General features: G+C 36.5%; 1 protein-coding gene across 5 annotated transcripts in view; it reads left to right on the top strand.

The window, feature by feature from the left end:
• Nucleotides 1–26,867, top strand: part of LOC135220981 (uncharacterized) — a 452,378-nt gene that overhangs the window by 354,040 nt on the left and 71,471 nt on the right. Inside the window, exon 10 of one of the 5 annotated variants that reach the window (XM_064258676.1) lies at nucleotides 20,972–21,544. The exons of the other annotated variants lie outside the window; for them this stretch is intronic. The gene's annotated coding sequence lies outside the window, so the exon portion shown is untranslated. Of the gene's footprint in view, nucleotides 1–20,971; nucleotides 21,545–26,867 lie in introns of those variants that run through there. 5 annotated transcript variants of the gene reach the window in all.

Consider the following 26,867-nt stretch of genomic DNA (forward strand, 5'->3'; position numbering starts at 1 on the left):
ATATTATTTTTGTACTTACATAAAGATAGACCTCATACTCTATTTACATCTGGACATACGACATACTTTATATTTCTGGTATTTACATCCAGACATACCTTACACTCTTTTGCATTTACTACATCTCGATATACCTTATACTCTTTGTATTTACATCTTGACATGCGCATACTCTTTGAATTTACACCTAGACATACCTCATAATCTTTGACGCATTCACACGTACTGGTGTCTTGTCAGTTATCCGTTAACTTGTTGTAACAACCACAGCTATGATAATGAAAACCCTTTCCACTTGTATAACGAATTTCAGAAAAGCCAGTTTGCTATTTTAACTTAGATGTAACTTTGATCTATATCAGCCTTCAGTCATTTCGAGCACTAATACTAGAATATAACGTGGGTTTGCTTCTGTTATGATATGCAATATATTCCCCGTAAATAATAGAGGGGAAAGGTTACAGAAGTTGCAATTTCCTTCGATGTCCTAGCTTCTTTTTTTTATGACAGGATTTAGTCATTTATCTCTTCCGTCGAACGATAAATTTTATTCATTGTTTGACAGTGAATATTGAGAAACTACCTTTGTTTTTAGATTACCGAGAATACAGAATATGAAAGCTTATAATCATAAAATTCGTATTAAAGCTTTTTTTTGTATTTTATGACTACATTTCAGGAATACATCCGCTTTAAGGTTTAATATACTCTAGTGTTATTGATGTTACAAAGAATCGATAGAGAATGTAATGCATATTTGTTATTTGTACCAGTAATTTTTACACTACAGATACCTGGCTGTTTACGATAAGAGCCACTTTATTTTACCTATAAGACTCTTTAATTGTTTTTACTGAATTTTCACCACAAATATAATTTTTTTCTTTGGCTATACCTAACCTTTATATTGTGTATTTTACAAGAAACAATTATTATCCATTATATAGTACTTTTATACCACCCTCCCTTTTTTTACATGCTGACGATGAATGTAAAATCAAACGAAAAATATGAGACGACAATATGCTTGCCTTAGTGCAGCTTCAAGAAAGAAATACTGAAGCTCAACACTCTTGCACTTGAGGCCTGAGTTACTTAAAACATTGTTAATAAGCTTCTAGTATTGTTGTGGGTGAAAACGTACTTAAACTTGATGTTTGAACAAAGCCGTTACTTAATCAGATATTCCTCTCCTGATACACTGTAATTAAATTAGCCAAAGATATCGCATATCCCTGAATTCAGTTACTTTCACCTCCATGGTAAAAGGAAGAGTTCGTATTCCCCAAGTGTGAAATACCAATAAAAAGAGGCTAATGCCAGTGATACTTACTGGTTCTCATAATTAGATACGACAGCTTACTAATTAAGTCATTTTCATTCCTTAGTACAATGGAAATTACTTAGTACAATGGAACTACCATATTTTGTCTAAAATTGCATAAAATGAAATGCTTAAGATTAAAAAAAAACAAAAAAAACACGAGAGGCATGTATTCCATATCTGAAATCCGCATACCTCTGCATACTTCCTAATTCTACACATGTTTTACCACATTTAGTACTTCAATTATGTGGATACAATGAGGTATATGTATGTATGTATGTATGTATAATATATATATATATATATATATTATCATATATATATATATATATATATATATATATATATATATTTGAGTAGGGAGACGCGTTTCTGTCTTTTATCCATTTATTTACCGCCGACGTTTCGTATCAGCTTGATATATTTTCCAGGCTGAAACGATTACACATCAATTGCGTATAAGTAAAAAGATACACTTTTTACCAACACCATAATTTAAACCTTTTTAATAAATTAAGAATAAAAACAGAATAAAAACAGAAACACAGAGTAACAGTGAAAGAGCTAGGAGCGAATACAGAGAAACAAATTAAATAAAAAATAATAATAATAATAGAAATATATAATATATATATATATATATATATATATGTTTATCTTTGAGTAATTGCTCCTGTCTTCATACTTATATATATATATATATATATATATATATATATATATATATATATTATATATATAGATAATATATAGATAGATAGATAAGATAGATAGATAGATAGATAAATAGATAGATAAATGGATAGTTTTTCCTGAAAAGAATAAAACAGCAGTTACTTCGACACTAATTCATTGACTGTTGATTGAACAAATCTTCAGCATCAGCCATTTTACGCATCTACAAAGAATGCTCATCTGATGCATGTCGGCAGATACTAAAAATGCTATCCATCTTTGCCATGCACGTAGTCTCTGTCTTAATGACAGATTTATTGTTGTCAGTAAGTGTCTGCCATTGCCAGCACTCACTGTGGCCCTTGAACGTTTCCAACTTCTCCCCAATATTTATTACTTCTGCTTCGTTATTTGTAGCCTTTTCAGAATTGATGACGGGTTACGCTCATTTTTCATCAAACTCACTTATTTGACATCATAAATCTCTTGAACCCTTCCTTTCTCAAGATAGTTTTTTTTTAATGTGCGTTCTACTTATTGTGAAGACATTTCTGGCATAATGATGACATACGGTGACATAGTTCTTTATTCTTCCTTAAAAGTATGTTTTTCGCAGACAACGTGAATGGTTATATTTAGGTTATTTACACCTCGGATACATGTGTTATTCATTAGATTTGAGACTAATTTCAGAAAACCCCATCTTCACCTTCTCTTCTTTCTCACCGTTATCTTTATATTAAGGGATCGGTTGCCTGATGTACCTTCACTGCCTTCTGTCGAAGGCATCATTCTACACCGATCCTCTTCTCTCCATATCTTCCTTCACTTTATCTCGCCATTTAATTCTCTGCCTCCCTCTTGATCTTCTGCCTCTAACAGGTTCCCCCCCAAGCCTTCTTCATTCCCTCCTCGTCATCCATCCTTAACACATGCCCATACCATCTCAATCGTGACACTCTTATCACCTCTGTAATCTGGACTAAGCTTACTCTTCTTCTTAATTCATTATTTTCCAATCTCTCAAGCAGCGATATTCCCATGATCCACCTCAGCACTCACATCTCTGTTCCCTCAAGCTTTGCTTCCTCTTTTCTTCTTAGAGCACATGTTTCTGATCCATACATTAACACTGGTCTATCAGTGAGCTATAGATCTTGTCTTCACCTGACCTTTTGAATCGGACAAATATGATATCTCCCAGAGATTTTCAACTCGCCTCTACTGTATTATTCTGCTACAATTGATGTAATATTTTCGTAAATTATAGGCAACCACATTCATTATTGAAAACAGGAATATTCTTATGTATGATGTATAAATTATTACCCACATCATATAAATTATTACCCATAATACAGGTACTATTTTTTATCTAAAAGATGTACAATACAGTGACTAATCACTTATTTGAGTTATTTGTGTGTTACTTGTAGTTTTCTGTAAAAGAAAACTATTGAGATGGCTGTTTGTCCATCCGTGCGCACTTTTTCTGTCCGCCCTCAGATCTTAAAAACTACTGAGGGTAGAAAAGTTAAGTATATCTTAGTTTTACCAGACCACTGAGGTGATTAACATCTCTCCTAGGGCTGGCCCGAAGGATTAGATATTTTTACGTGGCTAGGAACCAACTGGTCACCTAGCAGCGGGACCTACAGCTTATTGTGGGATCCGAACCACATTATATCGAGAAATGAATTTCCATCACCAGAAAGACATTCCTCTGATTCCACGTTGGCCTCGCCTAGAATCGAACTTTGGACCACCGGATTGGTAGCCGAGCGCGAAAACCACTCGTCCTACGAGGAACTAGAGGGTTGCAAATTGGTGTGTTGATCATCCACTCACTAATCATCAAACATACCAATTGCAGCTTTCTAGCCTCTGTAGTTTTTATTATATTTAAGGTTAAAGTTAGTCGTGATCGTCTGTCAACAACACAGAGGTAAGATGAGCCGTTCATGAGGTCAAAGCTTAACAGAGGACAAAGGTGTGAGCTCAAAGTAAGAATATTTGTACAAAAAGAATCTCGGCACTTTCTACCCACTCTAGGCTTCTCTTGAGGCGAAAATATTTACAGGAATGCATTTAAGTCAAGATAGTCAATTAGAGAGAAACAAAAACAAAAATGTTAGTCAACAAAATAAAGAGCACCCAAGTCAAACCAAAATATATACTATTCTTTAACAACATTTGTAAGGTTGGCTGCTCGACTGAGGCAAACATAAAAATTAGAGTGCACGAAGTTATATCATGTCTCCGATGGTAATATTTTCCACTTTAAAATATGCCCCCTGAAAGAAAACAATAGCGCCGTCATTATGGAAGCCATTCTTAATGTAGGTTTCGTATTAACCGTCTATACGAGCAATTTCCACAATCTCACTGCCTCTTCGGCTACACAAAATCTTATCGAAAGAAGCTTTTTATTGCAAGGATTGATTCCCGCTAATCCCAGGTCAATTAAACACAATTTTCCACTGTCAAAGACTATTTGCATTTTCCTTATTTGCTTTTGAAACAGTAATATAGGTCAGTCATGTCCTCAGCCCTTTGTTAAAGGCCGGCTTACGCCGCACCATAGAGGGAAGTGTGGATACCACTGTTTAATTTCCGGAATTCTGCAAGAGCAATAAAGTGATTGCCGTTGGGCACGACTGCAGAGGATCCTCTGCCGTTTAGAGGGTATTCTCTGCTATAGACGACCCGAAGTCCTTTGATAGATGTCTTCTGACTTGAATCACTCTCTGTTACCGTCCGAAGCCCATGACATTCACAAGAGGATCATTGATCTCGTAGAAATACTTACAATCACTTCGGTAGTAATCTGTTTCGGTTTGCGTGGCGCATTAAAATTATGCTCGTGTATTCGTGCAATAATTTTGTATTACTCATGCACATATACATAGATATACGTATAAATGCTCACAAACATCACACACACACATATAATATATATATATATATATATATATATATATATATATATATATATATATATATATATATATATATATATATATATATTATTCCTAGGTGACATTAGGCCTAAAGAAAAAAAATGTGCAACAAGATTCGAATATATTCCGGCAAGTTTTCATTCGTACATTATATGTCAAATTGATGCTTGCATTTTATTTTGTAAGTATTTTATGATAATGGCTAAGATTAAGTTTTGACCCAATAATCAGGAAGATAATATCGTCCGATTATACTTTGTTCTAATCTGCAGATAGATCACATTGATAACAATTCTAATTTGACTACTGTTGTTGCGTATCCGTGTTCTTATTCATCATTGAAATTTGTATAATATTTTTGTATTCACATGAGCATTTTATATTGCATATGAAGGACAGCATTTTGAAATAGGTTAGGTAATTTGTTCTAATTATTTTAGGAACAAATGCGGATGAAACCCTTTGAACATATTCCAGTTAATATGCGCTACATGGTCTGTGGAACGACAAAGGTTAATGATATCATAATTTGTAATAGAATAATTTACGGTCTTGGAAACAGCATTGGTAATGTTTATGTACCCATGTTATATATAAATGAAACATGATTCAAATACATGTTCTTGTAATTATGTCCATTTACACTTTACTGCATGAGATCATTCTGTCAGTGTTGTGGTAAACACAGTAAATCAATCTTTAGGGATGAAAGTCATTTACTTCGTCTAGTTGAGAATATAAAGGTATCAGTTATATACAATGATAACGGCACAGCTCATCACATAGTTTCTTAATACTGCATTACAGTCGCATCCTTGTGTTACAGAAAATTTTCGAATCACAATGACAGAAAGAGGAGAATTATCCATGAAACCTCATTTTGTTTATTTCTCAAAAAGTCAAAACATTTTATTGCGGCTTCTCTGCGTTTAAGAAAGGAATTATCGAAATGCGATGGCCTATTTAATCAATGCCGAATCTTTTTTTCCTCTTCTTTTACATGAAACTTGGCACCGCTACTTACTTATTTCTAAAAAAAAAAAAGGCACTTTTTTATATTTTCTCAGTTTTAGGAGTCAATGGTGTCGTCTCTGAAGTTCGGGACGATGACTGTATATATAGTTTATCTTGATATCCTGGGATAATACAGGTTCTGTAAGTATCATTTAACTTGTAGAAAAAGTTCAATTGTAACTTTTCTGGGTCACTAGTCGGATGGGGAATCTAAGTCGCTATTCTTCCGCAGTATGTTATTATTTTAAAAATAAAGCCAATACACAAAGTAAACTGACTGCAGCTCTGCTCAAAAGGATAATCCTGAATGCAAACAAATATGATAATTCTGGTTTGGGCAGTGCAAGATTTTTATTCTTATTACGGATGGCTGTCCTATTATAGCACACCAATAAACACAGCAGAAGTAAATTTTACTTACTTTACATAAATGCCATTGAGTTGAAAACTGTTGACAACGTTCTTAATACTATGTCATTCACCAGTTTATTTAACTGAAGTTCTATTTCACTGATGAAACGGAGATTTCAGAGCCCTCTTTAATAACTATCGAAATACGGAACCGAAGTGAAAAAATGAAACAAGTGACAAACTTGATCAAAGATAAAGGAACATAACGAAACCACGTAAGTTAGAGGTTTAACAGCTGAAGTCAGTTCTTTATTGTTATTCTTATCATAATTAACATGCATGGTTTTCAATAAGCAATAAAAAAAATGTTCTACATTAGTGAGAAATGTTTGCATTTGCTTGGGTATGCTTGAATGGCTTTCATCTTCGATGCCTGCATAGCTTGGCTGTTGATTGACTATTTTTTTTTTCCTCTACATCAGACAGTCTACATCCAAGTTGCCCCTAACGGGTTTATCTAGTTAAGCCCCAACCCCACAGGAAAGATGGCCTTATCATTAACGAAAGAACGTGACAGACAGTCTTTGCCAGCCACACCCTCCAAGGGGAGTAAGAGGGCAAGAGGAATGGACAACAACTCCCCCGTTCACAACGATTTCACCTGTGTCTGGCAAATTTTTCTTTTTACATATTTCTCCTTTCGTATATTCCAAGGTCCCATTTATTTGTATCACGCTTATCCCACAGTCGTAAATCACCGTTATAACACCCGTACGTTTGTATGCTCCCACGAGACACCGGTAGTAGTCTCAAAACCTTACTTGCCTAACCCATTTTGTTCACCTCCCATACTTAGTTTACATAGCCCTTTCTTGTTCTTCCACGTTGTAGGCGTAAGAACTAGTTCATTTCCTTGAGAATTCTGTATCCTTATTAAAGCCAACCATAAAGTGGAGGCTACACCTCCCTGTTATATTTGGCAGGTATAAAAAAAAAATCAAGGGACGAAAGGTGTGGAAACATTAAAATCTCATTTGCCATACCGGTTCGGGAATTCAATACAAATGAGTCCCTCAACCTCACCTAGGTCTAGCGTAGAGGTCTTTCCTCCTATGATGTTCGTTGGAAATACCACATAAAAAATGATTTCATGTCTGCTGCAATGTTACTGAACAATTACCTTCCAATTGCAAGCAATCTTATTTAGGCGAATAAGGAAAAAAAAACCACCTGCTACCAAAGTTACAACCCCAGCACTTCCGCCCCCAAAACCCCCCACCCCCCACTGTTTAAGTTCATCCCTTAAAATTTTGTTGAAAAAAATGAACGCCAACGGTCTCTCTCACACCTTTTTTTGGGATAATTGTCATTTGACGGTGGAACCCATTGCGATTTTACCCCTGCAAACTAGCCTCACTATGTGGATTTTTGCTGCGTTCACCGAATGTAATGTGTTTTCCTTCTAGTTGTTGTTCAGTGTTGTTTTGCTGAAATATAGTTGCTTAAGACTACGTAACAAACTAACCGTCGTTGTTTAATTATGTCGTGCTTAATGATACGCGTGGTGCTTGTAAGAGGATTCAGCCTTATTATCCCGTTTAGCCATAATTTTCAAATGCCGAATACCGTATAAAAAAAGATTAATTGAAGAATTAATTACCTGGTAGTAATGCTATAGGAGGAAGAGCGGCAGAAGCAGCAGTGTTTTTTTCTCTTCTTCTTCTTTTTACGGGAATGTGGCGAGTGGTCGGCAGCTTGATCAGGATTAGTCGAATGTGAAACGTTCGATAGCTTCGTTGCAGTTCAATAATGACTTAGTGATCAAATTCGATTTTTGTAATAGATTTAGCATTTACCTGATAAAACATCACATAGGATATCTTTCATTTTGCGAAATAGGATAGGCCTAGTTATACCATGCTCATGGCATATACAGTATCGGGAACACACACACACACACACACACACACACACACACACACACATATATATATATATATATATATATATATATATATATATATATATATATATATATATATAATGTTAATTATTGCTTGGAGAAATGCACGTAAGACCTGCATTTGAGGAAAGCAGGATTCTGGGCTATGAAGGAAGCGTTCTGCCCTTGTGGCAGCACCGAGTGAGATATCTCCTCGGTATCTGTCAGAAAATAAGTAAAAAAAAGGGGGGGGGTGGTGTGTTGGGGAATGGGACAAGATAAAGGTCAGAGGGAATAGGAAAACAAAAAGCAAAATATGTCAGTGGCCTAAGAACGTAGGACATCATTAACGAAAAGAGAAACGGTGAAACTGACCGACCACAGACTTAAGACAGAGCAAGATAAGGTAAGTTGCGCAGAAGTCCAGTTTTGAAATCCTGCGCATTACGTCATTGTCTTCCTCAGTCTTGTCGTATCAAGTGTAGTGAAGTGTGTTACTATGATCGTAGTTTATTACGTGGCTACCATAATTATATGGGTTATTTGTAGTTGCTGTGACTCACAAAAAACAATGCTGGTGGTGAAAACTAGTATCTTCCACCGCTTGAAAAGCCCACCAAATACAAGGACACTGAAAGAAAAGGCCATAAACGAACAATTATCTACTCGACTGTTGGTTCAGGTATTTGGGATTTTTAAGTATCTTTAGTTTGGTTTACATGTTGCATGTAGCATTTTTTGGTAAGTGAATGAACCATAGATTTACATGGATACTTTTTCTCAGTTAAAGTTCATTATATAAAAATCATTCACTCGATTCACTAATACAAGAAAACCATATGCGACTAGTGAAGATCGGTAATAAGCCTAGGCCTATGTGCTAGTAAGATGAACTGCAAGGGGAATAATGCTAGTCAACGCATGTGCCTTTAGAGATATAGGCTTATAATTTGTAGGTTTGGGTGGGGGAGGTGGAAAACATTCAGCCTATGTGAGACAGACAGAAAGTGGAACTTTTTCTTAACTGTCTCTCATGTTGAAGAACGCCTAACTGTGTTTTGAATGATCTCGATTTCTTGTAGCACTGATTAATTGAGGAAGTTCGGCATTTTTCGCAGAAAACCTGTAAATTAAATAACATAACCCTGCCACTTCGTTAGTTAGTGCTAATCGAAAAGTGCATACAATTTTCAGTTAGGTTAGTTTATCTTTATTGCTTCTTAACCTTCATTGTTGTTAACCAGCTTTAGGGAAAATCGGAACCCCGGCGAAAAACATACATCTCATAAGTACTCCCCAAAACTAGATTTTTAAAATTCCTTAATTGGGATTAACAAATGCGTTGTCAAACAAGCTTTTGCTATGTTTAGTACGAAGGAAAGAGGAATGCATATTGTAAAGAAGACTATGCATATTTTACATCATGCCAGCCATGCCCACTCACAATATCTATCATTGCAATAGAGTAGCCTAATAGGCCGATGCTCGAGACCGACGATAGTAATAAGTTTTTCCTTGTTCAATAAATTGTTGAATGTGAGAAAAGGCAGATGTGTATTTAAAAACCGTTCGAAACGAGGTACTCCGTTTAGCATCACTGAGGAACTAAAATCATGAGACTGCATTTTGAACTTTTAGGCTAGCTACCTTTGTTTTCTCACATGTAACTAATACATTGATTATACATAATTTTGAAACAAATCCATTTGCCACGTTCTATACAACAGTGTACACATGGTTTTCATAACATACAGCTCGGCTTTGTTAATAGTGAGTGCTCTAATGTTCTCCCGCCAGAATTTAAAGAGCTGCCGTTGCATAACCCTCCCTGCCCACGGCACTATAGGCCTGACCCACTTATTTATTATGACATAATTTCTACTTACCTTTTTTTTTTTTCCTTTCTTAAAACAAGCTATTGAAGGATGATCGTTTCTGAGATCTTTACTAAAGAGAGACGGGGGACAAGTGTGCAGCGTTCGGACTACAAACGATAAAAGCGACTGCAAATCACTGTCAGCCTAAACTCTTAACCCATATGTTTGAAATACACGCAGCCCTCCTCCTTCTCTGGTTCATATAGATTGACCGTCATTTCTTACTGGTACTTTCTTTTCATATCACTGGAACTCGGGCTTATTTTTTAGTAACTCAAAAGCTATTTTTGTTTTTGAAGTTATTGCAAAATTACTTGTTGTATACAATTCGGTGTCCTATAAATAAAGAAGCGCTATGGTAGGAATTCATGTTTTTATGAGTACTTTCCAATAAGATGGACTTAATCCATTCAAGGGCCGACATCATCAGGAGTGTTGCCATTAAAAAAATATTTATTGTAGACTTTTTGGATGTCAAATCTGCTGACACCTTTTATAATAGTGATAATAACTGAAAATATAGTGAAACCGATCACATGATTACAAGACGAGATTTGTTTGTAATTAGATGTTCCCTTGGTATTTCTGTCATCATACTTCCCTGTAATTATCAGTTTCGAAGCTCATTCTACAAAATTACGAAAAGCAAAGTTATGGAAAGCACTAAGTTACCGATGATAGTAAAAATCGTCATCAATATCGTACAAAATATATTGCCTATTCTCAGAATATAACTCGTTTTTTATACACTGCCGTCGGTCGAGTATGCGACGGAGACCTATTGTTTGTGGATGCGTTTGACGTATAAACACGCGAACTCAAACTCCCGCTATTACAAAAATATAATCTTTATTTCCCAAAATAGCTCACATGAAAATGCAATCAAATGAGTTAAAGAACATCCCAAAAATCGTTAAACTACCATTACTCTTCCATGAAATCATATTTAGGTAAGTACCCCCCCTTATCTACTTCTGTTCATTAGTCTTTATCAATAACTATCAACACAAGTCTAGAGAATCCATTTTTAAATGGTGACTTTGAATCCATCTGAAAATGAGAATATAATTATCATACAATGAAATGGTAAAGTTCGTCAATAAATGAGTGTCGCACCACACTTTCCCTTCTCTAGAAACTGAACTCAATGTCACTACATAAAAGGTATAACTTTTCAAAGTTTTTCCACTTTACCTTATGACGGATCTCCAAACGCCCTCCTCTATGGCGAGTTTCCATTCAGTGAATATCAGATAATGTCTCTTCTAACCACCTCACTAAGGGTTTTTTTATTCCATCTATTTCGTCTTACAAATGTATGTATGTACACTGACCAACAGACGTACAAATTTCGGACCTTCAAATTTCAGACCCAATTTGTGATTTAGTTAATTTTTCACATTGATTTTTAAAAATACATTGTCTCCAACAGCAATTTTAACATCTAATGATTTCTTGTTACTTCTTTCCACCATTTATCGGGTCGTAGCCTCGAGATTACGGCTGAGACAAGCATGTCTCTCCTTTGCTGTGGAAATTAATGCCTCAATTGTATCTTCTCAGTGATGAGGTATAGGTAGCAAATCAAATGTGCCTAGTGTTTGGCAACCAAACATTGCTTCAAATGGAGAAATTTTAATGGAATCACTGACCATAGTATTAATGTTATGTCTAACTATATTTATATATCTATCCCAGTTGTATCATTTCCTCCCATAGTCTTCCTGAGAGTTTCTTGCACTTTCCTGTTTGCTCGTTCACATAACCCATTAACTTCATGTCTGTATGGAATAGTTGTTACTTTTTGTATCCCCATGACTACTGCTAAACGCATAGAATAGACCTAGAGCGACCTGAAGTAACCTTTCCTTGCGGTTTACCTCATCTCTCTGGAATTCGATCAGCATCTCGAGGAATTTACTGTTTTACACCTGTCTCTAAACACCAAGCGTTAAGGTTATCAACCCCATTTATTTTAATATATATTCACTTATACATCTGACCAGTGCCCTTATATATATATATATATATATATATATATATATATATATATATATATATATATTATATATATATATATATATATTATGCACAGAAATCAGAACCGCTTCACTGATGTGGACGAAATTTGGCACGGGGCCTCATGTGACCCAACTTAGATAACGGGGTAAGTTTCAAACTTGTATCCTCTTCCCCACCCCCCATCCCTCTTCCCTTTCTAACTTATGTGGTAACCACTGGACGATCTAAAAAAATTTGACAAGAGGCCATCATTTGACCCAACTTAGATAATAGGGCAGGTTTTTACCCCTTCCCCATCCCCTTCCCTTTCCTCCATCCCCCTTACCCTACCCTTTGTAACGTCTGTGGTAAGTGAATTATACGGTTTATCTTACCAAATTTCATATACTCAATACCATAGAAATATATTATTGAAAATTACGTATTTACTTTCCTGTGGTTAATGATTATGTAACAAGGTTTGTGTTCAAGTTTATTTGGTGTGTGTTTAGCTTTAGGGAGGATGTGTATTTATGTTTATTGGGATGTGGAGGTTTTTCAGTTGAGTGGGGAGGTATCTTTATGTTTAATTGGGGGGTATATGGTACATATCATACACTAGCACAATCAAGAAAAGACAGTTATTCGAATTCTGCAGCAATCGAGTTATCTGGTATTGCAACTTCATTTGTTTTTCCTCTGGAAAAGGTAATATTGTGAATTATCAAGTTTCAATTGATCCCTTCATATCATTGGCATAACAGAACTATGGCTGGGCATATTAACGAGAAAATTTCTTTACAGTACTTTCTCTGTATTAATATTATAATGACGCTTTGTGTAGCAGCTTCCAACATTATTTCAACTTAGTTTTCGTGTGAATATCCGTCCTTGAACCAGATTCCTATGAATCAGTGTTGTTCACAAGGTTATCAGTTTATAGAGCAACATCCTGAGGCACACCTACGTGTCACTAATGGCTTTTCCTGCAAGTTTTTTAACTCGGAAACCTTAGCATCACTCGCATCAATCCTTTTCTCTCCCAACTTCGTTTCATATTTTCGACTTCTTCTAGAACCTTTATATGAATTCAAACCAAATGTGAATCAAAATATCCGTAAGAAACGAGGATTCAAGTTTCTCCAGACGAGGACCACACCCCTCATGGGAAAGGTAACTAAGACTATAGAAGAACGCTGTTGTCATTCATAAAATAATCTTGAACACTACAGAGACAGTTATGATAAAAATTGTCCGTAAATTGAAGATTGGTCAAACTTCAGCTGCCAGTGCAAGGATGGTATAACATTACGAAATATTTATTAATGACCCTGTTTCCTTTCTTACTGATGAGTGTCACCTTTCCTCTAAGATTCACAGTCTTTGCCATCGATTTCTTTTTAGTTTAAGTGGACTTTTCATTCATCTTGGTATAATGCAGCACCATGAATAGGATTTTATAACTACCATATATTGCAGTTAGGTGGCAATGCAGCAAGCCCAAAGTTTTATTTAGTAATATATGTGCAAAAAAAAAATCTTTAAGACAATATCTTGACAATTTGTCGAATTAACATGCAGTCCTCCTTATTTAGTGTTGATTGAAGCTTCCTCATATGATAGGATGACCACAATCAAAATCCAAAGTTTTAGAGCAATGTATAGGAAAATCGTAATGTTGTACTTGCAAATGTAGGAAGATGGCTTACAAGTGCAGCATACATAATGATAATACCTTTGGCTTTTGTATATGAAAATTTCGTTATCAGAATCTCGACACCCTATTATATCATTCCAACACTTAGATTGTTACCAATGTTCCACAACGATGCTCTTTATTAGAAAGATTAAAACAAATTTCGTTCAATAAAATAAATATATTCAGTGCGTAATGATAGACTTTAGAATAAATTTTATGCCTGAACAATCAATAGCGATCATTTGGTTGTTACTAGTCTCTTTGTCAGACCATGAATTATCACGACAAACGATATCCCTTTTCCTCTATAACTACGCTTTCCCAAAATTTCAGAGCCCTACCACTGGCGACTACGAATTTAACGAGCTATTTCATGATGAATAGCTCTAAATTCTGGGGGAGAAAAAAAGAATCCTTTCACTCCTGTACATCATCAGAAGCTCTTCTATATGAAAGTGGTAGCCAAGCGATTTTGCTTCCTTGCGCCAGTCTCATAACGTCGAGTTCTGCGAGTTTTAATAGTTTCTCTCACGCAGTTTGTGATATATAATGTGTGTGTGTAAATAAGTTCTCCTGTTAAAACAGGGTACGTCTCGAGTATAAAAGGCCCCTTAAACTCTCTGGTTTAAAGCTAAGGACTATATTTTAGTGAACTGACTACCACTCATATCAAGTAATGAATGACAGGAGTTACATTGGCGAAATATATAGTGGGAGATATGCCCTTAGGTGATGCCTGGGGTCATAGATATAGAGAGGAGAGATTGAATAGCATATAACAGCCAAACCAGTCTGCGATGTGCACTGCCAAGCGCCATTGCTATGCGATGATTCTTATGTAAACAATGGCGCAACCCACACAATCTAATGAGAAATCCTGTACTCTTTAAAACGTGTTTTCTCGGCTGTCCGTCAAGACTGTCAAATGATTTATGGACCATTTACTCTATACAACATGTACTTTATGCAGAAATAAAAATATTTAATTTTCTGTATATATTTTCTTCTACAGTTAAGCCATAAGGTTTTGTAGATATGTCAACTAAATTACGGTTATTTTCTAAGCAATCTTTAAAGATTGGTAAATTATCTTTGCAGCATTTTCCAAGGACAATGTGTACTATATGTAGAAATAAAAATTTAGATTCTCTCAGCTGTAGCTTGTATACACACGAGCAATATAGTTGACCAATTTGTCGATGTTATATGCCTTTCTTTCCACCATAAATCTACAGTACTCTTTTACTCTATAGGCAGAACTAATTATCATCGTTCTTTATGTATGGGTCAAACACAATATTATTTGACAAGAGTATGGTAAAATATTTGTCATCTCCAACGCTATCATCCCATATAAGCTTCATCCATAGGCATAATATTATATATAATATTAATAATAGCCTAGGTTCAATAACCTGATACTTAACAGCCAATATTCGTTAGTTTGTACTGATGGTTGAGGTGAGAAGTGAAACAAGCTCATCTTAGGTAAGGTCACAATTATGGTTTCCCATTTGAGCCCGATTTTGGATCTCGGAATTTCGGGACAATTAGAAAATAATCCATGGATTTACCAGGAAATACAATTATTTTTTAGATATATTTTCATTGTTAACCAATCAAAGTAAATGTTTTACACGGATTAAAAGATAAAATCTTAATAATAGGGATAATAAAACAAACTGCATCAATTTTGGTAGTTGATGCTAAGAATATCAAGGAATATCACTTTCAGAGAGTCACATTGGCAAATTTGGTGTTATCTTGCAAAATATGAACAACTGATATGAAATATTAAATAGACTTGCCCAACAACTAATAATAATTAATGATATCATACAAAAAATACTCAGTCTCCCTTTGTGAAACTAATTAATATCTATTTTGAAAGCTGCATCAGTGTAATCCCGATGTTATAAAAATTATATATATATATATATATATATATATATATATATATATATATATATATGTATATATAATATATACATGTATATATATATATATATATATATATATATATATATATATATAATATGTGTGTGTGTGTGTGTGTGTGTGTGTGTGTATGTGTGTGTGCGTGTGTGTGTGTGTGTGCGCTCGCGCCTTTATATTAGATTCCGTATTGACTTGTGTTTTATTTTTCAATAAATCTTTTAATAGAGCCCCTCTATTCATAATAGAAGACTTTTCAGAATTATTTTATTTTTCTTTGTTGGAACTAATACTTTTATGCACAGTATTGTTTAGTACTTTGCTCGAGAAGTAATTGTATTTATCGTCGTCAAAAAAAATAAACTTGAAATTTTTAAAAACTTGATTTTCAATACTGTGCCTTTTTCTATACAATCGTAATTCTTTAACAATACTGCATATAAAAGTATTTGTTCCAACAAAGAAAAGAAAAATCAAATAATTCTGAAAAGGCTTCTATTATAAAGAGAGGGGCTTCATTAAAAGGTTTATTGAAAAATAAAACACAAGTTAATACGGAATCTAATAGAAAGTCACACTAATATTGTTAGAGAAATAACATGGCAAAATATCCATTTTTTTACTAATAATTACTATGTGCTGCAGTCTGCGGATATACAGTTACCATATATGTAACATGTCCCAATCATACTGACCTGTAATTCAGCATATTTTTTTACATTGTACAGTCTAAGTTAGGTTAGCCTCTAAGAATAACTTAGACTTTCGTAGCTAGCCAAGACTTGAACTGTATTTCATAGTCTGTGGAGGTGGACAGATAGAAACATCAGCATTCCTGAAGGTTATGCCAAATTAGGCTACCTTTGCTAAGCTAAGGTTAGGCTATGATAGGCTACCCTTAGTTATTTGATGATCAATCCTGGTAGACTGGCCAGTTGGTAAAGATTACTTGTAGGCTAGCTAGTTGGTAAAGTTTACTTGTAGGCTAGCTAGTTGGTAAAGTTTACTTTTAAAGCTATAATGTAGTATAAATTTGAAGTATATGGTAATAATGATAAATGGTAAAATTGAAGAGTAGCCTACTACCTTTCAGTGTTCAGGCAGATCAAATTCTGCCGAGTCCTCTGGGTACAAGGAGGTTTGAGAGGTTATTGATGACATTGTAAATAATATTGTAATTCTTCATTAACTTACAACTTCAGCAGGCGCAGGGCTAGGCTTCATGATACTGTGTACATTCAAGTACTAGTAGTAGGGAAAATTATCAGACTTAACCATGGTTGCGTAGTCTGACAGTAACCCTACATGCTAATTTATTAGGTTACATGAATTTAATGTTAAATAGGCTTCATTAAAAAGCTTATTACAACATTTATTATTATATTAGCTCAAAAGGCAAGCGTGCAATTGACTGCAAATTGACTGATCTAACACATGTTTACTTGAGGTTGTTTCAACAATGTTATAAAGATTTTTATGAGTGAAAAATAGCACTATCTTGTGAAACATGATCCCTGTACTTGTGTGATCCTGTTTCTGTACGGAACACAGTTGATGGTCCAGCACTAGGTGTCTGGAGTGGCTTTGTTGCTGCTGGTCTCTGCAGTTGCTGCCGTTGCCATCTCTCAGAAACATCACATGACAATGGCGCCTTACGTGTACACAATTGTCACTTGTCTGTCTAGTCTCTCCCTCTATATCTGTGCCTGGGGTCACCGCTAAGCCGACGTTGGTTCTGTTGATTGTCTTATTCCGCTTCATCGTTGCCATCTGTCATTCACTACTTGAGAAGGGTGGAAATCAGTCCACCGAAATATAGTCCTTAGCTTTAAACCGAAGTGTTTTAATGGGCCTTTTATTATTATTATTATTATTATTATTATTATATATGATATATATATATATATATATAATGTGTATACATATATATGTATATGTATATATATATGTATACATATACATATATACATTACATGTGTGTTGGTAGATAGACTGATGTGTATACATATACCAAGTGACTATGAGCGTTGACACAGACCAAGAGAGGACCCACATTCAGACACAGGGAGAGATAAAGAGTAAAAAATTCGCACACACAAGCATAGAAAATATAAAGAAAAAATCTCGCAACCCAGTGAGAGATAGTTAATGATGACTGAGAATGGTAGCAAAAGCACGGACACAAAGAGGGGGAGAAGTAAGATATGATAGCAGATGAGAGAGAGAGAGAGAGAGAGAGAAGCAGTGCACGCATTACGCATTACGAGAGAATTAAGTAGAGAGAGAGAGAGAGAGAATTTACACACAATCCTACGAAAAAAATACGTAAGTACTCAAATACTTCTTTGGATAGGGCGGAAGCAAGAATCTTCTTATTTCCTTGTGTACCTTATGTTATATTTTAATGTTCCTGCAATGATAGCTTCATTTTCATAAGAGATGAAAATATAAAGCCCTTCATATAATGAGTAAAGGGGACTCCATTCTTTTAGTCAACAAACGTTGATCTGTTTACTAACCGGTTGATTGATTGACTGAAGTAAGCTGTTACGCGAAGGCTGTGTTCATAGCATATTCGACTATGGGAAGTAACGCCAGTTGGTAAATAAAATAACCTACTAATACGTTTTATGTATAAAAGAAATGACCCATTTAGCTTACTTGAGATGTCGGTTTTTACGCCTTAGGGTTAATTCAAGGATAGTATTGGTGTACCGAATTTTCGCTGCGATCAGAAAAAATGCAATTCAATGGGGAAATCATAGAGTAAAAGCAATCATTTTGGCCAGGAAAAATTCAGAGAAAATAAAGTCACAATTTATTCAATCAAATAAGCAAAGTGATGAAAAATCATTAAACCATAATTAAGTGTGACTGACTTTTACGTAAAGAAAACATGACTCGTATATTACAGCTGTACACAAATGTTAAAAACGATAAACTTAATGTCTTCTTAAGTAAAGAAATTACTTGAAACAAAACATTCTTAAGCCATCGATTTGTTTACGAAATAGAGATTACAATAAGAAAAAAAATTTTAAACTGGCAAAATGTTACTGCTAACAAAATAATTTATACATGCAAAGCACAGCTAAACCTGGCACAACAGAAGCAATTAGGTCGTCAGATGAAGTGATCAGGACTAACCTTGTCTGGCTTTATAGGTCTGAAAGGATTTAATGGGTTGCCTTTTACCTTGTAAATGCCTCTACTGCAATCCATGACCAAAACTAAAGCGGGCCACTCACAGTCGATCTGGTCGTACGATGAGAACTGTGTGGGAGAAGACTCCAAAAAAATGACTGCAAACCTCACGTTACTGCCCGGTATGAACAAAGTGGTCAGTCTTCAAGTTGGCAGCCACACAGTTCGGACGTGGGGGAGGGAATGAATATCTGATAATGAACCATATATGCTCAGACTGTGCCGTTGCAGCCAGTATAACAATAAAAAAAAAAGCCACGAAAAAGAATATTGGGTCAATGATTGGTTGTTGAAGAGTGAAAAAAATCCCATTTATTGCTTTTAAAGGAAATACAGGTAGCTCCCAGGGATTGCTATGATAAACGTAAGGTTGGACGAGGCAACATTCAATTTTGTTGGAAGATTAGAACGGTCGTGCAAAAGGATGCATGTATGACGAAATCCACAACGTCTTATGAAAGGCCAAGTGCCACATAACGCTATTTAGCGACTGACTGTTCTTATCAAGATATAAAATTGCGTGTGACTAGATGGCCCAAAGCTCTTGGAAGAGTATGCTGGAGACATGTTAAGCTATTTGGACAACACTGGAAAGACTACATAATGGAGATAAATAAAACTCATGAAAACATATTTGTATCTTTGATAAAAGATAAACTAGCTTTTAGAGACTCAAAATAATTGACTCGTCTACAAATATACCAAACAGTTTGTAGTGTATAAAATTAGTGTAGGAAATTATAAAAGTGAAGGTAATAAATCTTTGTGTAACCAGTCATTACGCTACGCTATTTCGCAATCAGCATCAAGAACCTACAAGAAAATTATAGGGGTGTGAGGGAGGTTTCATAACCTCCCTTTATGATTTTACTATTGCATTGTCTCCAGTTCTCCTTCAAATCATATATCATTTGGGAGCTTTTTAGCATATATTCTTATTTCGTTAAGAAATATCCTCAGTTTATTTTTTTATTTTTCTTTTACTTTGGAATATAACTGATTAAACGTCCTGAGCGAAGCACCAATTTTCCGTTTTGTTTTGAGAGATTACTTTACTTTTTATAGTCCACAGACATTGCTACTACTTATAAATCACGAAGAACCCCGTCCACAACTCTATCAATCGAAAGTCTGACATGGTGAACGATATCCTCTTCTGTACCGTTTCTTGGTAAATTAACCTCCTAGTTCATCAATCCTCGTCGAAGACACCACTCACGGCCAAACTATCAGTTCTGAACGACTTAAGCTGAAAAACCCTTATTTGACTGTCGTGTCGGACCGTGAGTTGCTCATTCAAACCTCAACTGTCAGGTTTGTCGATCCCGCTTGACTTCCGGGCTTGATCAGATCTGACTTGACTAAAAAAAACGCCCCACTCACCTTCAAACTTGCTTAAACCCCGCCCATTTCGATCGGGCATTACAAATCCCATCTGACGGGAGTAGGCGCCCTAAGCCTTCCGATATCTATGCTAATTTATCATTTCTCGTGCATGCAAGAATTCTGGCCATATATACAAACACATCGTCGGCGTTTCCACAAACCGTCGAATCGCACATTTTGGAAATAATGAGTTATTACTACCGCAAAAACAAGCATACTTTGATATTTAATGTCACAGACTTTCACATTATCTCAAGTGGGTTTCGACATATAATATATCAGTACTGTCGAATATCGTCATTTCACACTAAGTCAGTTTTCACAAAGGGACGAATGTTCAACTCGTCACTTTGTGAAAAGGTGAGGCTTGTCGAATGCGCAATTTTGTTTTCGCACAAAGTGCAGCTTTAACTAAAACCATTAGGTAACTCTGTATGATAACTTTTTATATTCATATGATAATATTATGCTAATTTACGTGTAACAACTTGTATCTAAGTATCATAAACTTTACGGAGTCCGCTGTTCAGTTTTGGAAAATTAAAAATAGAAATATCATTCAAAGAATTTTTTTTTTAATCCTGAGAATTTTATCTTTAGCTTGGATGAAAATGGCCATGAAATGCTGTGGAGCTGAAAGATTTGAAATTATATGAGCAAGCAAGAAGAGCCAAGAATTAGACTCACAATCAAAATGTGGTGTAAACTAGACAATAAATGGTGGAGAGGAGTTATACTTGATTTTGAAGAACAGAGGTCCAGAGTTTGTGCCCTAGATGGTGACGATGATATACCTTAGTCAAAATTAGTCAAGAAAAATACCTCAACGATTACGATTCTGAGGATTCTGATATAGCACTCACTACCATCAAAAAGAATATTTCAATGACAATACTTCCATGGATGTTTCTGATATATTAGTGCAGTGTGTGATTCAATCTGTGATCCAGTGTATGTGCCGAGGAGTAATTGTATCTTATGTGAAAGTGAATTTTGTATGAGTGATGTGTTTGCAGCTTGTGCAAGATCCGAATGACTTTTCATTTTGAAAAACAACGACTGTTGCAAAAATCACTAAGAATTGTGATATATCGAGTGCAAAATACGAGGATACCTTAGAAAAAGAAACTTTTTCTGATTCTGTTAGTGTATGACTCAATGATATAAATCTTAAAGGCACTAGTAAGAGTCTGTAATATTAAATAGTCGGGTTGATAACCTTAGCTCTTGCCGGTTAGAGACAGATACAAAACGCTGGATTCCTCAAAGATGCTGAAATGAAAAAACAAACAGGAAAGCTTACTGGCGCACAATTGGGGTCAGTGACACATTCCAAAGATCGCAAGTTTCATGTATGTAGTGTGCATGCCTCTTGTGCACCAATTGGTGAGTGTGTGTGTTCGTAATGAACAGAAAAGGTTTGTGTGCGCATAAATATATCAATTTTACTGAGGTCGCGGCAATTCCTAAAGCATAAGAGTTATCATAAAGAAAGCAAAATGGCCGACACAAGTACAAGGCAGACACTAGTGCACTTAATAACAAACATAAATGCTGGAGTTAGCCCTTTTCGAGGCGTTCTGTCCCAACCAGTGCAAATTTTTATTGAGCGGGTGGATAACTATTTAAACGCCAAGGGAATTAAGGATGATACAGATGCATTCACAGAGGCAAAAGCCTTGTGAGATTTCAATAAAGGGTATTTGTCATTTAGATGCCATAGTTTTCAGTACACAAAATCGGTCATGGACCAAATTACAAGCATTTTTGTGAGCGGCTTATGGCTCAAAATAACATGGAGATAAGGTAAGAGATTTAAGTGGGCTGTACAAAATTCGAAAGGGCACAACAAGCCTTATTGAGCATAGCTCAAAACATTTTGACTCAGCAGGAGAATTGATACAGAAATTGAAAAATTCCAAATGGGTAAATGGGAATAATGTCTCACTTGACAATTTACATAAATTGATGCATTTCGCAATGCTCCTACACGACGTCCCGGACGCAATTGTAGACCGTTTTGACAAAAAGATTGAACCTACATCAGACGAGGAACTAATTTATGCCAAAATTCAGAAACATATGTCCAAATGTCCCACGATGGATTGTACATTTTTTAATGGGACTGGTCCAAGAAATACGATGCAAAGATACTCATATCTTCCTTCTCCCTGCTTGTGTGCGAAAGTGGAATATAAGAGAGGATTGATCGATCAAAGGCAACAGCAGTCGCGTTGCTACAATTGTAATAAACCAGGGCACACAAAGAAAGTATGTAGAGTCAAATATTGTGGAATGTGCTGAAGTGTGGATCACTGTTGGCAGGCTTGTCCATCTCAGATGCGGAGAGATGCGAGACCTACACCTCAGAAATTCGGGAGTTACAATACGAGAACTTCCCAGGCAGGTCACTTAAAAGGGCAAAGGGTTCGGCGAAATTTTTTGGAAGCCGATCAACAAAAAGGGTACAGATGTACATGCCATTGTGGTCTCGTGGGGGATGCCCCAGAGCCCAGGCTGATGGTATATGGAGCAGTGGAAGGTGTGGATATCCCGATCTTTATAGACACCGGCGCGTCTATAAATTTAATGAATCATAATCTGTATCATTCCATGTTCTCCCATTACCCTTTGAAACCCTCAACGGAGACGGTGTGTGATGTGTAAGCCCATAGATTAAACACCCTGGGTTTTGTTAGAGTACGATTTACTCTAGGTGATAGAATGTTAATAGAACCATTTTTGGTTATATAAGGGGTTGCGTTGGGCAACAAACTTTTGCCGTGCCATCCTACATGTAGAAGACACAAGATATCAGTCCATACACGTGTTAGTGGTATAACGGTTGGAATACCCGGTGTTTTTATCCCTTATGAGGACGCAAGTGAAACTGAGGATATGGGGAATACGTATATATAAATTCAGAGTTGGAGCGACGGACGAATTAGGATGATTTGGCCCTGTGATGACACCCCAGCAGTGAGGCACCATTGCCATCAAAAGCGCAAGTGAGAGAGAGAGAGAAATATGACTACTTACTTACCAGAACCGAGGAGAAAGGATTCCCACATCCTCAAGAATCCTAAATGAAAGTGCCCCCTTCAAGAGTGAAAGGGAGGACAGGTTCTCAAACCAACCTTTAGCTTCAAGCGTCTTAGATTATCAGCCTCTCGACAAAAGTCTGCCATCAAACAAAAGAAGGAACAGAGCCAGAACAACTACAGGATATTCTAAATTCTGAATATATATATATATATTCTAAACTCTGAATATATATATATTCAGAAATTCTGAATATATATAAATTCAGAGATGGAGCGACAGACGACTAGGAACTATTACTGTTTTGGTGAGCAGCGCCAATGAGCAGAGGGAAGGCGCTCATTGCTGGTTAAACAAAACCCCTCTGCAAGGATTTGGCCCTGTGGTGACACCCCAGCAGTGAGGCTTCAATGCCGTTAAAAGCGCAAGAGAGAGAGAGAGCTATGACTGCTTACCAGAACCGAGGAGAAAGGTTTTCCAAATCCTCAGGGATCCCACAAGAAAGCGCCCTTCAAGAGTTAAGACACACAGGGAGGAAGACGAACGAAGGAACGAACACACTATCTCCGTCTGTCTCCAAGGAAGGAAGGAGGAAGACCTCGAAATCCTGAAGAGAAGGAATCGAAGCTTCCGGCAGATTCTCAAACCAACCTTTAGCTTCAAGCGTCTTTGACTATCAGCCTTTCGACCACAGACTCTGCCATCCAACAAAAGAAGGAACAGAACCAGAACACCTACAAGATATTCAGAATTTCGGAATATATATAAATTCAGAGATGAACAAGGCTCCGGGGAGCAGAAATTCACATGGAAGAAGTTGCAGAAAACCTGACGAAGAGGAAGGCTGACAGACACAAGGGCTGAGAGAAAGCAGAAGAAAGGATGCATAAAGGTCTGCAAGGAACAGACACAAGGAGACGAGGGACGAAACGAAGAATGGGAAGACGCTCACTGCTGGTTTCAAACAAAACCCCTCTAAAATGATTTGGCACAATGATAATACCCCAGCAGTGAGACACCATTGCCGTCAAAAGCGCAAGAGAGAGGGAGAGAGAGAGAAAACGCCCCCTTCAAGAGTCAAGACACACAAGGAGGAAGACGAACGAACGAACACACTGTCTCCGTCTGTCTCCAAGAAAGGAAGGAGGAAGACTTCGAAATCCAGAAGAGAAGGAATCGAAGCTTCCGGCAGTCTCAAACCAACCTTAAACTTCAAGCGTCTTTGACTATCAGCCTCTCGACAAGAGTCTGCCATCAAACAAAAGAAGGAACAGAACCAGAACACGTACAAGATATTCTAAATTCTGAATATATATATATTCAGAAATTCTCAATATATATAAATTCAGAGATGGAGTGACAGACGACTAGGAGCTATTATTGTTTTGGTGAGCAGCGCCAATGAGCAGAGGGAAGCGCTCATTGCTGGCTAAACAAAACCCCTCTGCAATGATTTGGCCCTGTGGTGACACCCCAGCAGACGGAGATGGAGGATCCAGGCCACTTCTGCAGGAGAAAGACCGAATACTTTTGGAAGACAGTAGTAAACTATGGATTTTCATTCATTGTAACACGTCATAAAGTCAATCTTAAAATGAAAACAAATCAGTATTAACCCTTTTCAATTAAATAGAAAAAAAAGCAAATATTAGGCCTATATATGTCAACTTTTAAATGAAATCAGACGATTACGAACTTCATTATCTTTCCATGGAACTTTGTTCATTCATAATACATTCAATAAACATGAAAGTCTGTGAGGTCAAATTTAAACTCAACAAATTCATGTAATATTTTTCTAATAAGAGTAAAAAAAAAAACTCCAAAGGAAGGAATAACAATACCTTTTATTAATATAATGTATTCAGTTCCATATTACAGGACAGCAAGAAAATCAAATTACAATGTCTATCCTCTTCACAAATCAAATTATATTCTATTTGCAAATAATAAGGTGATATACCTTGACCGTTACATACAATGAAGGTTAAGCAGCACATCAAAAGGATAATCGTAAGTAATAACAATACACTGCTGTATCTCTTCCAGACTATTTGTGCAGGAGACTATCCAGTTCCAGGTGCAGGGCGTCATACTCCATCTTGAGCTCGTAGTCGGTCAGAAACAGGAACGCTTTTCGAACCAACCCGCATCTCCTCGATCATGTTCTCAACGGTCTTCATCCGCCGGTCAAATCCGCACATGATGTCGCTGCGGATCATCAAAACCCTGTAGGGACAGTAGCCGTCGTTGACTTTCTCCATCTCCTCGATCAACAGCACAACCTGCTCGAATTTGCCGGGCTGCTTCCTGAAGAACTCGAGAGCCTCGTTGAAGCTTCCTCCGGCCACGCAGCAAAACGCCCACCTGACGCTGTCGTCCTTGTAACCTCCGTTGAGCATCGCCTGTTCGTAGCAGCCCTTGGCCTCGGCGTGCCACCCGCGGTAGTGGGCAGCTTTCCCCTGGTAGAAGAATCTTGGCAGAATTTGGTGACACGGTAGCTTTACGAGGGGATAAACTGGGATTAACTATTGTGTTAGAACATAAGATAAACTTAGAGGAAGGTACAAAACCCATTTTTATTCCTGCATACCGCATACCTTTCAAAATCAGAGAACAGATAGTAAAGGAGGTTAGTAAATGGGAAGAGGAAGGAATCATTAGACCTAGTGCATCTCCATACAACTTTCCTCTGTTAGCAGTGCCTAAGAAGGATGGTTCTGTCTGAGTATGCGCCGATTTTAGATGTTTGAATGAAAAAAACAATTCCTGACTGTCACCCAGTCGCATGCATACCAGATCTTTTGGTAGAAATCGGAGGAGATAATATTTATAGTGCAGGGTTTTTTGCAGGCCCCTCTTAGTGAAAATAGTAAGGAATATACTGCCTTTCCAGTGCCCAAGGGACACTATGAATTTAAACGGATGCTGTTCGGTTTATTGGGTAGTCCGATGACCTTTACCAAGCTTACCAGGTTGGTAAACACAGTTTTGCACGGGTTATTGGGTAAAAATGTTTTTGTGTACATGTATGATATGTTAATTGCAACAGACTCGATCGTGCAACACTTAGAAGTCCTTAAGGCAGTACTTAGGAGACTTAGGTTAGCAGGATTGAAAATTAAGCTAGCAAGTGTCACTTCTTGAAGAAGCAAATCACATATAGGTCATGTCATATGCAAGGAAGGGGTTAGAGCAAACGACGATAAAGTCAAAGCAATAGCAGATTTTCGTACCCCGAAACCAAGGAAAGAAATTAAGTCATTCCTAGGGATGGCAGGATTTTTTCGTAGGTTTGTGAAAGGATTTTTTTTACATAGCAGCTCCCCTAACAGATGTATTGCGGGAAGACATTCAATTTCATTGGGGAGAACCGCAAGAAGTGAGTTTTCAAAAACTTAAGGATGCATTAATGAATCCCCAGTTCTGAAATTTCCAGATTTCAGCAAACCAT

The sequence above is a fragment of the Macrobrachium nipponense genome, chromosome 2 (genome assembly GCF_015104395.2).
Source record: "Macrobrachium nipponense isolate FS-2020 chromosome 2, ASM1510439v2, whole genome shotgun sequence".
In the NCBI taxonomy this organism is placed as follows: domain Eukaryota; kingdom Metazoa; phylum Arthropoda; class Malacostraca; order Decapoda; family Palaemonidae; genus Macrobrachium; species Macrobrachium nipponense.